General features: G+C 37.6%; 1 long non-coding RNA gene across 1 annotated transcript; it reads right to left on the bottom strand.

Moving 5' to 3' along the window:
* Nucleotides 1-910: 910 nt before the first annotated feature.
* On the bottom strand, nucleotides 911-10,763 carry LOC115182855 (uncharacterized). Its single transcript, XR_003873899.1, has 3 exons — nucleotides 10,609-10,763; nucleotides 9,043-9,098; nucleotides 911-1,764 (listed from the first exon to the last, which is right to left on the bottom strand). It is a non-coding gene; the product is annotated as an uncharacterized LOC115182855 (long non-coding RNA).
* Nucleotides 10,764-12,422: the final 1,659 nt, after the last annotated feature.

The following is a 12,422-nucleotide window of genomic DNA, read 5'->3' on the forward strand; positions in this document are numbered from 1 at the left end:
CTAGAGAACCTAAAGTATTTTTCCTGTGTTTTGTCCCCTTATATCTTGAGTCACTAAAGTATTTTTCCTGTGTTTTGTCCCCTCATCTCTAGAGAACCTAAAGTAGTTTTCCTGTGTTTTGTCCCCTCATCTCTAGAGAACCTAAAGTCGTTTTCCTGTGTTTTGTCCCCTTATATCTAGAGAACCTAAAGTAGTTTTCCTGTGTTTTGTCCCCTCATCTCTCGAGAACCTAAAGTAGTTTTCCTGTGTTTTGTCCCCTCATCTCTAGAGAACCTAAAGTAGTTTTCCTGTGTTTTGTCCCCTCATCTCTAGAGAACCTAAAGTATTTTTCCTGTGTTTTGTCCCCTCATCTCTAGAGAACCTAAAGTATTTTTCCTGTGTTTTGTCCCCTTATCTCTAGAGAACCTAAAGTAGTTTTCCTGTGTTTTGTCCCCTCATCTCTAGAGAACCTAAAGTAGTTTTCCTGTGTTTTGTCCCCTCATCTCTAGAGAACCTAAAGTAGTTTTCCTGTGTTTTGTCCCCTCATCTCTAGAGAACCTAAAGTATTTTTCCTGTGTTTTGTCCCCTCATCTCTAGAGAACCTAAAGTATTTTTCCTGTGTTTTGTCCCCTCATCTCTAGAGAACCTAAAGTAGTTTTCCTGTGTTTTGTCCCCTCATCTCTAGAGAACCTAAAGTAATTTTCCTGTGTTTTGTGCCCTCATCTCTAGAGAACCTAAAGTATTTTTCCTGTGTTTTGTCCCCTCATCTCTAGAGAACCTAAAGTAATTTTCCTGTGTTTTGTGCCCTCATCTCTAGAGAACCTAAAGTATTTTTCCTGTGTTTTGTCCCCTCATCTCTAGAGAACCTAAAGTAGTTTTCCTGTGTTTTTTGTCCCCTTATCTCTAGAGAACCTAAAGTCGTTTTCCTGTGTTTTGTCACCTTATCTCTAGAGAACCTAAAGTAGTTTTCCTGTGTTTTGTCCCCTTATATCAAGAGAACCTAAAGTAGTTTTCCTGTGTTTTGTCCCCTTATATCTAGAGTCACTAAAGTAGTTTTCCTGTGTTTTGTCCCCTTATCTCTAGAGAACCTAAAGTATTTTTCCTGTGTTTTGTCCCCTTATATCTTGAGTCACTAAAGTATTTTTCCTGTGTTTTGTCCCCTCATCTCTAGAGAACCTAAAGTAGTTTTCCTGTGTTTTGTCCCCTTATATCTAGAGTCACTAAAGTAGTTTTCCTGTGTTTTTTGTCCCCTCATCTCTAGAGAACCTAAAGTATTTTTCCTGTGTTTTGTCCCCTTATCTCTAGAGAACCTAAAGTATTTTTCCTGTGCTTCGTCACCTTATTTATTGATGCGACTCAGTTCTAGAGAGTAAATATGTTTTATGGAAAAAGGGTTGTAAAATAGGTGTCTCCATAATGACAATTTAAATAGCCTACCTTATAACATGCAGGGCTACTGATTAGTTTCCACTTTTAAAACTGCTTGTTACGGAGTCTAGTTGATAGGTAATCGACTCCCCGGACTCCGTGTGTCGGGACATGAACAAGGCTATTGAACTTGACATTTGTGTCTGTCTTTATTATTTTATCCAACATATCATACTGAAACACTGCTGTCTGTCAGCAACTCAGCTCAAGTAGCAGTTCTACTAACTAGTAATATCTCATTCCAGGTATTCATTCTCATACTCTGTCCATTAGAATAAATTAATGTTCAGAAATACTTACTTTATTTTTCAATTATCTCCATGTAGTGTTTTCTGCTCTGTCGTCTCAAAATGGATCCTTTACAAAATAACAAATGGACATTCTGTTCCACCCTGATAATAGTGTTTTATTGGTATCTTCCACTAGATGGCAGTAAACACCTGCTGTAACTAGACTTTTCAACAACAGTGACCACGTTTACATGCACACCAATATCCCGCCTTTATTCGGGGTACTCAAATATTCTGTTTTTAAATTGATGCATGTACACATCTTACCCATTTACTGTTGTTTCTGCTGTCTGCTCAGGCTGTTCACATATTAAGTTTTCATCTGATTGTCAAAAAAAAATCTAATTCAAAAAGTAGGCTACCTGTGCAGTTGGATACTCTGTACTGGACTGTATAGCCTGCTGACTACAATTTAGATACATTTCTGCTTATCATTTTCAACATTTGGTAGGCCATTTGTTTGTCAATTATAGTTTGATACATGCAGCTTCTCTTCTGGCATAAATTGTTGCCCCAGAAGACTAAATAAAGTAGTGCTCTCCAGAATAATGTTTTACATTGATAGACTAAATAAAGTAGTTCTCTCCAGAATAATGTTTTACATTGATAGACTAAATAAAGTAGTTCTCTCCAGAATAATGTTTTACATTGATAGACTAAATAAAGTAGTTCTCTCCAGAATAATAATTTACATTGATAGAATGAATGCAGTAGTTATCTACTAGTTAACACTAGTAAAATTGACGTTTAGTTTAGGGACAGGGGAGAAAACGCAATAACTCCAGAACAGTGGAAAGACTGGTCCTGTGCAAAATGTCCAAATGTCATCAGTCTGAACGGTTTTAAGGAAATGAAAAGCTGAGAAAACGAAGAAACACGTTTCTGATAAGGTTGAAAATACTGTCTGCTTGCATCATATTGTAAAAGATAACACCTTACACTCTCATTCACATTATCTCAAGAGATACTGAAATTAATAATATTTCTCCACCCCTAAATTATCATTTGTTGTTTCATTTAAATTCAAGAAATGCATAATTCTGCAGTTCATATTATATTAGTTTACAGGCCTACAGTCAGTGTCCAGATTTCAGTTAATATTAAATTAGATTATAGGCCTACAGTCAGTGTCCAGATTTCATTTAATATTATATTAGATTATAGACCTCCAGTCAGGGTCCAGATTTCAGTTATTATTATATTAGATTATAGACCTACAGTCAGTGTCCAGATTTCAGTTAATATTATATTCGATTATAGCCGACAGTCAGTGTCCAGATTTCAGTTAATATTATATTAGATTATAGACCTACAGTCAGTGTCCAGATTTCAGTTAATATTATATTAGATTATAGACCTACAGTCAGTGTCCAGATTTCAGTTAATATTATATTAGATTATAGACCTACAGTCAGTGTCCAGATTTCAGTTAATATTATATTAGATTATAGACCTACAGTCAGTGTCCAGATTTCAGTTAATATTATATTAGATTATAGACCTACAGTCAGTGTCCAGATTTCAGTTAATATTATATTAGATTATAGACCTACAGTCAGTGTCCAGATTTCAGTTAATATTATATTAGATTATAGACCTACAGTCAGTGTCCAGATTTCAGTTAATATTATATTAGATTATAGACCTACAGTCAGTGTCCAGATTTCAGTTAATATTATATTAGATTATAGCCGACAGTCAGTGTCCAGATTTCAGTTAATATTATATTAGATTATAGACCTACAGTCAGTGTCCATATTTTAGTTAATATTATATTAGATTATAGGCCTACAGTCAGTGTCCAGATTTCAGTTAACGTTACTATTTAATTTAACCCATATGAATTGAAATGAGGAATATTCTGTTTATTTATGGCTACAGGGATACTCGTGAACGGGATATCAGAGAACACCGCAGTTCCGGGAGAGTAGTGGGGGAAACCATTCACCTCAGAAAGAGGGGTGATATGAATAACGTTTCCTTTCATTATGTGTGTCGAATTCATAAAAAATATTTGCTGCCATTGTAGTAAGGTTGTTAATACGAGAGGTCTTCAGACTTACCATTTTTTGTATTATTTTCCTTGAATGAACAAGTAGAGGATTTTGAGTGCTTCTCCCCTATTTGGAAAGTTGGTCTGCCTGCTGTTCAGTCTGAGATATTCTGAGAGCAGGTCTCCTTCTGCTGGACATAAAAACTGTTTAAAACTGTAAAACACTATAGTGTATCTGGAACACTGGTTCATATATCACAAAGTCAATAGTGAATGTGACTATGTATATATTTATTGTGTATTTAAAGCATATTTCTGCATGTTTATCAATTGTCTGCTAGCTTAGCTAGCCAGGTTAATGACGAGCTAACTAGCACCGTCAATCAGTGCACTGTAATGTCACGCTAGTTATTGCTAGCAGGTGATTTATTTGTAATTCAAGACTTCTTTGTTGAAATATTAAGTGAATGTTTATTTTCTTACTACCTTAAAAGGTTTATATAAAAAGGGTTGTACTTGTGCTCTGTATTTATGGTTTAATGTCACTTCACATTGAGGGCATGTATCATTACTGTTGTTCCTCTCTAACAGTTATCTTGTGTCCTACCTAACCATGTATCATTACTGATGTTCCTCTCTAACAGTTATCTTGTGTCCTACCTAACCATGTATCATTACTGTTGTTCCTATCTAACAGTTATCTTGTGTCCTACCTAACCATGTATCATTACTGATGTTCCTCTCTAACAGTTATCTTGTGTCCTACCTAACCATGTATCATTACTGATGTTCCTCTCTAACAGTTATCTTGTGTCCTACCTAACCATGTATCATTACTGTTGTTCCTATCTAACAGTTATCTTGTGTCCTACCTAACCATGTATCATTACTGTTGTTCCTATCTAACAGTTATCTTGTGTCCTAACTAACCATGTATCATTACTGTTGTTCCTATCTAACAGTTATCTTGTGTCCTACCTCACCATGTATCATTACTGTTGTTCCTATCTAACAGTTATCTTGTGTCCTACCTAACCATGTATCATTACTGTTGTTCCTATCTAACAGTTATCTTGTGTCCTACCTAACCATGTATCATTACTGTTGTTCCTATCTAACAGTTATCTTGTGTCCTACCTAACCATGTATCATTACTGTTGTTCCTATCTAACAGTTATCTTGTGTCCTACCTAACCATGTATCATTACTGTTGTTCCTATCTAACAGTTATCTTGTGTCCTACCTAACCATGTATCATTACTGTTGTTCGTATCTAACAGTTATCTTGTGTTCTACCTAACCATGTATCATTACTGTTGTTCCTATCTAACAGTTATCTTGTGTCCTACCTAACCATGTATCATTACTGTTGTTCCTACCTAACAGTTATCTTGTGTCCTACCTCACCATGTATCATTACTGTTGTTCCTATCTAACAGTTATCTTGTGTCCTACCTAACCATGTATCATTACTGTTGTTCCTATCTAACAGTTATCTTGTGTCCTACCTAACCATGTATCATTACTGTTGTTCCTATCTAACAGTTATCTTGTGTCCTACCTAACCATGTATCATTACTGTTGTTCCTATCTAACAGTTATCTTGTGTCCTACCTAACCATGTATCATTACTGTTGTTCCTATCTAACAGTTATCTTGTGTCCTACCTAACCATGTATCATTACTGTTGTTCCTATCTAACAGTTATCTTGTGTCCTACCTAACCATGTATCATTACTGTTGTTCCTATCTAACAGTTATCTTGTGTCCTACCTAACCATGTATCATTACTGTTGTTCCTATCTAACAGTTATCTTGTGTCCTACCTAACCATGTATCATTACTGTTGTTCCTATCTAACAGTTATCTTGTGTTCTACCTAACCATGTATCATTACTGTTGTTCCTATCTAACAGTTATCTTGTGTCCTACCTAACCATGTATCATTACTGTTGTTCCTATCTAACAGTTATCTTGTGTCCTACCTCACCATGTATCATTACTGTTGTTCCTATCTAACAGTTATCTTGTGTCCTACCTAACCATGTATCATTACTGTTGTTCCTATCTAACAGTTATCTTGTGTCCTACCTAACCATGTATCATTACTGTTGTTCCTACCTAACAGTTATCTTGTGTCCTACCTAACCATGTATCATTACTGTTGTTCCTATCTAACAGTTATCTTGTGTCCTACCTAACCATGTATCATTACTGTTGTTCCTATCTAACAGTTATCTTGTGTCCTACCTAACCATGTATCATTACTGTTGTTCCTGTCTAACAGTTATCTTGTGTCCTACCTAACCATGTATCATTACTGTTGTTCCTATCTAACAGTTATCTTGTGTCCTACCTAACCATGTATCATTACTGTTGTTCCTATCTAACAGTTATCTTGTGTCCTACCTCACCAGTGAATGTGTGGCTGTGAACGTCCTGTCAATGCCTGTCCTGGTGACTCATTTTACATTTTAGTCATTGAGCAGACGCTCTTATCCAGAGCAATTTAAAGTTGGTCCTGGTGACTCCTGGGCCCTAATTCATAAAGGAAGTGTCTCAGAGCTGATCTAGGATCAGGTCCTCCTCTCCATGTAATCTGATTCATTATGATCTAGGATCAGGTCCCCCCTCTCCATGTAATCTGATTCATTATGATCTAGGATCAGGTCCCCCCTCTCCATGTAATCTGATTCATTATGATCTAGGATCAGGTCCCCCCTCCATGTAATCTGATTCATTATGATCTAGGATCAGGTCCCCCCTCTCCATGTAATCTGATTCATTATGATCTAGGATCAGGTCCCCCCTCTCCATGTAATCTGATTCATTATGATCTAGGATCAGGTCCTCTTCTCCATGTAATCTGATTCATTATGATCTAGGATCAGGTCCTCCTCTCCATGTAATCTGACTCATTATGATATAGGATCAGGTCCTCCTCTCCATGTAATCTGATTCATTATGATCTAGGATCAGGTCCCCCCTCTCCATGTAATCTGATTCATTATGATCTATGATCAGATCCCTCCTCTCCATGTAATCTGATTCATTATGATCTAGGATCAGGTCCCTCCTCTCCATGTAATCTGATTCATTATGATCTAGGATCAGGTCCTCCTCTCCATGTAATCTGATTCATTATGATCTAGGATCAGGTCCCCCCTCTCCATGTAATCTGATTCATTATGATCTAGTTGTCAGAGCTAGAGTGGTGTTTGTCAGACCATGAGACATCCTCAAAATCTGTCTTCTCACAAAATCGTATGTGGAGTCTGAACGGTTTGGCCAACAAACTATTATGATACCTCTATTGAAAGCTGAGATTCGTACGAACACGATGGTGTTCTCTGTTTTGCTCTAGGAATTACAACAAACTAACAGGGTGTAAGTGATATTAGGGGGACACAGAAAAACGTAAATTAAATAATATGAATGAAAAATGAATGAATGAATGACATTTTATTTTTGTGTCAAATCGCCAACTGGCAACCCATCCCTTATGGGGTTAATTGCCACATAAACAAACATTACAATAATTCACTGTGGTAATTAAATGATAATTCTCCTTCCGGTGTTCTCTGCATTGAGCATCACATGAAGAATGAAAACAATGTAAGGTAAAAATCAATACATAATAGTAAATAAGGTGAAACAATAATTATATCCCTAGAGCAGTACAATAATATACACACATACATACACACTGTATATATACACATCACATACATACATACATACATACACACTGTATATATACACATCACATACATACATACATACACACTGTATATATACACATACACACATACACACTGTATATATACACATACACACATACACACTGTATATATACACATACATACATACATACATAAATACACACTGTATATATACACATACACACTGTATATATACACACACATACATACACACTGTATATATACACATACATACATACACACTGTATATATACACATACATACATACACACTGTATATATACACATACATACATACACACTGTATATATACACATACATACATACACACTGTATATATACACATACATACATACACACTGTATATATACACATACATACATACACACTGTATATATACACATACATACATACACACTGTATATATACACATACATACATACACACTGTATATATACACATCACATACATACATACACACTGTATATATACACATACATACATACACACTGTATATATACACATACATACATACACACTGTATATATACACATACATACATACACACTGTATATATACACATACATACACACTGTATATATACACATACATACATACATACACACTGTATATATACACATACATACATACACACTGTATATATACACATACATACATACACACTGTATATATACACATACATACATACACACTGTATATATACACATACATACATACACACTGTATATATACACATACATACATAACATATACAGAAAAAAATAAACAGAAGGCATTTGAACCCAGTCTGGCACAAAGAGAAGATTCATATGGGAGACAAGTCTAGGTACATATCTGTTGTTCTGCCCTTGAACAAGGCAGTTAACCCACTGTTCCTAGTATGTGATGAGGAGAAATTAAATGTTTTTTGTCCATTGTGTATTTCCATTTGCAGAATATTTAGATTTTACCTTTATTTAAACTAGGCAAGTCAGTTATGAACAAATTCTTATTTTCAATGAGCTGTCATTGAAAATAAGAATTTGTTCTTACTGACCTTCCTAGTTTAAATTTCTCCTCATCACATACTGCCAGGGTATATCTGGAATAAGAGCAAGCGTATATCGTGGTAGAAAGGGCAATAGAGGATCAAATTAGTTTCATTCTCTATTTCTTTGAGGTCACAATAGTTACATACAATTTACTGGAAACCAGGTTTAGTTGTGGTTTTCTCTCTCCAAAATATGAGTTACTGTAGGACTATAATAATTGTTAACAGGCCTACAAACCCAAAAGGTTTTAATTTGAGAATGTTAATTTGTATGCCTCAAATATTAAACTGTCTTAAAATATTTAATGATTAGTTGAATCAGGTGTGTAAGTGCTGGTAAGAACAAAAGGATTGAGAAACCCTGAGATAAACATAAAACCATATAATGTAAAAGCTCCTCCACCATCTTTACCAGACGTTTTACTGATAACATGTAGACCTGATTAGTTTCCACTTTGAAAACTGCTGTCTGTCAGCAACTCAGCTCAAGTAGCAGTTCTACTAACTAGTAATATCTCATTACAGATATTCATTCTCTTAGTCTGTCCAATAGAATAAATTATTGTTCAGAAATACTTACTTATTTGTCAGTCATCTCCATATAGTGTTTTCTGCTCTGTCGTCTCAAAATGGATCCTGAACAAAAGAACAACTTTACTTTCGGTTTCAGCTCAGCCGCCTCCCGAGTGGTGCAGAGTCCCGCCTCTTGCGTCACTGCAGTACCTGGTTAGAGTCCAGGCTGCATGACTGGGAGTTCCATAGGGCGGCGCACAATTGGCACAGCGTCGTCAAGGTTTGGCCGGGGTAGGCCGTCATTGTTAAGAAGAATTTGTTCTGATTTACCGAGTTAAATAAAAGTGAAATAAAAATAAAATATATTCCACTAGATGGCAGTAAACACCTGCTGTAACCTGACTTTACAGCAGTATTATTATGATATAAACAGCTAAACTGATCTGAGATCAGCTCTCCTATGAAGACTGTCACAGGTTTACAGCAGTATCATTATGATATAAACAGCTAAACTGATCCGAGATCAGCTCTCCTATGAAGACTGTCACAGGTTTACAGCAGCTGACAGTTGCTACTTCATCGCTACTAACTCAAACTACCTTGGTTTAAATAAAGACAATATATGTAAAGATTAAAAGGTATATAACTTATAAATCATGAGCCTCATCTTGAGGAGTATGTGATTGGATGTTATAGACCCCCATCTGAACAGTTTCTTTTCCTATGCTGTGGCCCTCACCAACAGGCCATCTGGCCCAAAGACACTAAAGGACTATGCTGTGGCCCTCACCAACAGGCCATCTGGCCCATAGAGACTAAAGGACTATGCTGTGGCCCTCACCAACTGGCCCATAGAGACTAAATGACTATGCTGTGGCCCTCACCAACAGGCCCATAGAGACTAAATGACTATGCTGTGGCCCTCACCATCTGGCCTAAATGAGACTAAAGGACTATGCTGTGGCCCTCACCATCTGGCCTAAATGAGACTAAAGGACTATGCTGTGGCCCTCACCAACAGGCCCATAGAGACTAAATGACTATGCTGTGGCCCTCACCATCTGGCCTAAATGAGACTAAATGACTATGCTGTGGCCCTCACCATCTGGCCTAAATGAGACTAAATGACTATGCTGTGGCCCTCACCATCTGGCCTAAATGAGACTAAATGACTATGCTGTGGCCCTCACCAACAGGCCCATAGAGACTAAATGACTATGCTGTGGCCCTCACCATCTGGCCCATAGAGACTAAAGGACTATGCTGTGGCCCTCGCCAACTGGCCCATAGAGACTAAAGGACTATGCTGTGGCCCTCACCAACAGGCCCATACAGACTAAATGACTATGCACTCTACGCTGCACACCGCATCAACGGGGATGTGGTGGAGGGTGAACCCACGTAAACCCTCTTACACACCTTTTATTTGTAAAATAGCGTTTACTCAACACTGTATTTTGTTAATTATCGTTTATCACTTATTATGCGTTTCCAGCGTTAAGTCTACATTCCATCGCTGAAACCGGGCCCAGGTTGGTCAGCATGATAAAGAATCATATCTCAAGCCTACTCTGTCTATTGAATGTCTGACTACGACCTAACTTTATAATAGTTATATGTCGCCAAGACTTACCAGAGTCTTCCCGTCTGTCCTTCAAATCAACACATTTATCCTGCTTCTAATGTTGCAGAGAAATGTGCGCTACATTTTGTAACCACAGTTACTTTCACTTTCATATGAGGAAATCACGTCCCTTCTGACGTCACCGGTGTATGATTAAATAATGATGACAGAAGAGATCTACTAACTAGTAATAATATGTCATTCCAGGTATTCATTATCTTAATCTGTCCTTTATTGTCCAGAAATACTTTATTTGTACTTCTTTCCATATAGTGTGTTTTCCTCTTTTGTCATCTCAACATGGATCCTGCACTCAGCCGTCTCCCCACCCTGATAATAAAGTGTTTTATTGGAATCTTCCACTAGATGGCAGTAAACACCTGCTGTAACTACACATTACAACAATGTGTTCGGTTTTATACAGGCAGTGTCCCAGAGTTGGATTGCTAATCTAGGATCAGGTCCCCCCTCTCCATGTAATCTGATTCATTATGATCTAGGATCAGGTCCCTCCTCTCCATGTAATATGATTCATTATGATCTAGGATCAGGTCCCCCCTCTCCATGTAATCTGATTCATTATGATCTAGGATCAGGTCCCCCCTCTCCATGTAATCTGATTCATTATGATCTAGGATCAGGTCCCCGCCTCTCCATGTAATCTGATTCATTATGATCTAGGATCAGGTCCCCCCTCTCCATGTAATCTGATTCATTATGATCTAGGATCAGGTCCCCCCTCTCCATGTAATCTGATTCATTATGATCTAGGATCAGGTCCCCCCTCTCCATGTAATCTGATTCATTATGATCTAGGATCAGGTCCCCCCTCTCCATGTAATCTGATTCATTATGATCTAGGATCAGGTCCCCCCTCTCCATGTAATCTGATTCATTATGATCTAGGATCAGGTCGCCCCTCTCCATGTAATCTGATTCATTATTATCTAGGATCAGGTCCCTCCTCTCCATGTAATCTGATTCATTATGATCTAGGATCAGGTCCCTCCTCTCCATGTAATCTGATTCATTATGATCTAGGATCAGGTCCCCCCTCTCCATGTAATCTGATTCATTATGATCTAGGATCAGGTCCCCCCTCTCCATGTAATCTGATTCATTATGATCTAGGATCAGGTCCCCCCTCTCCATGTAATCTGATTCATTATGATCTAGGATCAGGTACCCCCTCTCCATGTAATGTGATTCATTATGATCTAGGATCAGGTCCCCCCTCTCCATGTAATCTGATTCATTATGATCTAGGATCAGGTCCCCCCTCTCCATGTAATCTGATTCATTATGATCTAGGATCAGGTCCCCCTCTCCATGTAATCTGATTCATTATGATCTAGGATCAGGTCCCCCCTCTCCATGTAATCTGATTCATTATGATCTAGGATCAGGTCCCCCCTCTCCATGTAATCTGATTCATTATTATCTAGGATCAGGTCCCTCCTCTCCATGTAATCTGATTCATTATGATCTAGGATCAGGTCCCTCCTCTCCATGTAATCTGATTCATTATGATCTAGGATCAGGTCCCCCCTCTCCATGTAATCTGATTCATTATGATCTAGGATCAGGTCCCCCCTCTCCATGTAATCTGATTCATTATGATCTAGGATCAGGTCCCCCCTCTCCATGTAATCTGATTCATTATGATCTAGGATCAGGTCCCCCTCTCCATGTAATCTGATTCATTATGATCTAGGATCAGGTCCCCCTCTCCATGTAATCTGATTCATTACGATCTAGGATCAGGTCCCCCCTCTCCATGTAATCTGATTCATTATGATCTAGGATCAGGTCCCCCCTCTCCA

The sequence above is a fragment of the Salmo trutta genome, unplaced genomic scaffold (genome assembly GCF_901001165.1).
Source record: "Salmo trutta unplaced genomic scaffold, fSalTru1.1, whole genome shotgun sequence".
Classification (NCBI taxonomy): Eukaryota; Metazoa; Chordata; class Actinopteri; order Salmoniformes; family Salmonidae; genus Salmo; species Salmo trutta.